This window comes from Mus pahari, chromosome 10, assembly GCF_900095145.1.
Source record: "Mus pahari chromosome 10, PAHARI_EIJ_v1.1, whole genome shotgun sequence".
NCBI classification, from domain to species: Eukaryota; Metazoa; Chordata; class Mammalia; order Rodentia; family Muridae; genus Mus; species Mus pahari.
The window spans coordinates 82,342,600-82,345,022 of record NC_034599.1 but is presented as its reverse complement, the minus strand read 5'-3'; the positions used below and the strand labels follow the sequence as shown (position 1 = coordinate 82,345,022).

The 2,423-nt window shown below is 43.7% G+C and overlaps 1 pseudogene; it reads right to left on the bottom strand.

Annotated features, from left to right (window-relative positions):
* Positions 1 to 560: 560 nt before the first annotated feature.
* On the bottom strand, positions 561 to 2,038 carry LOC110328407 (annotated as a pseudogene).
* Between the last annotated feature and the right edge of the window lie 385 nt (positions 2,039 to 2,423).

Below are 2,423 nucleotides of genomic sequence, written 5' to 3'. Positions count from 1 at the left end.
AGACAAGTTCTCTACCAACCTAGCTACACCCCAGCCTCAAAATTATTTTCTGTTAGAAAAATAGACAAGAAAACCAAAACACCCTCTGCATAGCCACAGGGGGGCACCCTGAGGAGAATGTTACCGTCTTCTGGGTTGACAGTATTGTAGACTGTATTTTCTGCTCATTCTTAGCTTCGGATGGTCTATTTCCTAAAACAATGTCTCACCTGTCTTCCTGTGTGTTCAGCAACATCGAAGAATACCTATTAGATGAGCTAGAATTATCATATGCTTTAATTTTTGTTTATTATTACTGTGGGGGTGTGTGTGCCTGTGTGTGTGTGTGTGTGTGTGTGTTTTGGTTTTTTTTTTCAGTTTTGAAAGGGTAGTTTATATAAAAAATGTGTTAGCTATTTAATAATAAGTAATTCCTTACACTTCAGAATGAGACTGTGTCCCCACCAAAGAATAAGATAAAAGAAACCATGGAGAGAGAGAGAGCTTCCTCATTAGCTGATTTGCAAACAGTTGGAGTTTGCTGAAGATGGTTTTGATTCGGGCATGCTTCTGTGTGTCCTTCATTTCCTTCTGGATTGAGAGAGTAAGAGCAGCACACTGAGGTCTCGCTGCTGCTGTGCATTACTTCCCTCAGACACACAGCACCAGGAGGCCCTTCCACACACCCCAGGTGGGCACAGGGCAACAGTGGCATCAGCAGTGCACAAGTGAAGGCGATGCACACGTTCATCTTGACTCCGCACTCCCATACCGCGTGCTCGAACCCCTGTACTCTGGGCTGTGAGGGGCTCCAGGTGAAGCTCTTCTGTGAGGGATTCGACTTGATCCAGAGCTTTTACCTTCACCAGGATAAGAATTATTTCATTAACTTCATTCCTGAACTCACTTGTGGATAATTTCCGTGCAGACTGCAACAAAAACTGAATGAAGTTTTCTAGCTGGGGAATTGGTGTCCTCATAGCAGAGTTCTCAAACCATCTTTCTGGTAGACATGCTGCTATCTGGCTGCACTTTTTAACAACATCTGGTCCAGGGACAGCATTAGTAAGAGCGATAATAAGGTAGCGATCGAGCAGCTTCCCCAGGCCCAGATCTTGCAAGGTGTTATCTGGGACAAGTCCATTCCAAAGAAGAATATTTCGGAAGAGCTTTAGAGCTCCCCAGAACTGTCTTTCTTGGAACTTGGAGTGTGGTGACATTTTTTCCTTTTTCAGAGCTCTTTGGGTATAGAGGAATAAAAACATCATCATCTATTGACTTCTTCATTCTTGCAACAATAGATTTAAGTAAATCCTGTTTGTTTTTACTAACTTCATTTTTCAGAAACAAACTGTTCAAAAGCCACTCTGCAGTGCAGCACTGTTAAACTTCTTGTCTGTGAGGTTGACAGGGGATCCCAAATGAGCTCTACAAAATCTGTAAGGCGAGGGACAACTGTTTTGATGATGGCAGCAGACAAGATTTTCCTATCAGAACCATCTTCCTTTCCTACATCTTCCATGCTGCTCTCCATAAACTCTGTGATGGCTGTGAACCAGGGCGTCCTGTCTAGACCTATGGAGTTCATCTTAAGAGGATTCCATTCAAGCAACTGAACTCGTATCAGGGGACTTAAAAGCTTTGGTAAGCAGAAACCAACGAAGGCTTCGCAGCAGGAATCAGGAAACTTTTCTCGCCACTGCTGAAATTTCAATAAAATATTCTGGACGTTACAAAAATCACCATGCACATCTTCAAAAACTTTCTTACAATCCTGTAAAATGTCACCTTGGCACTTGTGGAAGTTAGTCATCTCCGCAGGAGACAGCTCATCGTCACTAGACATCCCTTCCTGATGGTCACAGCTGCCCGAGAGCTCCCTTGCCTGTCTTCTCTGCATCCTTCGAGCTTCAATCTCTTCTAAAATCCATTGATCCTTTTCCTCCAGAGCCAAGCTTCCATTTGATGATGTCTCATCTTTGCGTGATAACTGTTGCAAATATGATGATTCGCATTTTAATTCATCTTGCCTGCGTTTCAAAAGTGCTTCTGACCGTTTTTAAAAGCAACGTGTGTGTATGTGTGTGTGTATGTGTGTGTGTGTGCGTGTGTGTGTGTGTGTGAATGTGTGTACAATCCCATGTGCATATGCGGAGGCAGAGGACGACTTTGGGGGTTGATTCTCACTTTCCACCATGTGGGATCTGGGGGACTGACCTCAGTTTGTCAGGCTTGTGTGTTGAGCATGTCTACCTGCTGAGCCGTGACCTGTCCTGGGCACTGTGGAAACTGTAGCAGTCTCAGTGATTTACTGTCTCCTGCTTCTTTTCTTTTGCTCATTTGTTTCTTTCCAGTTTGAAGACTTCCATAATGAACTCTGTCTTCCAACTTGACAAATCCTCCAGCACGTGAGAGAAGCATCTTAGTTATTTTCTTGATTCCTC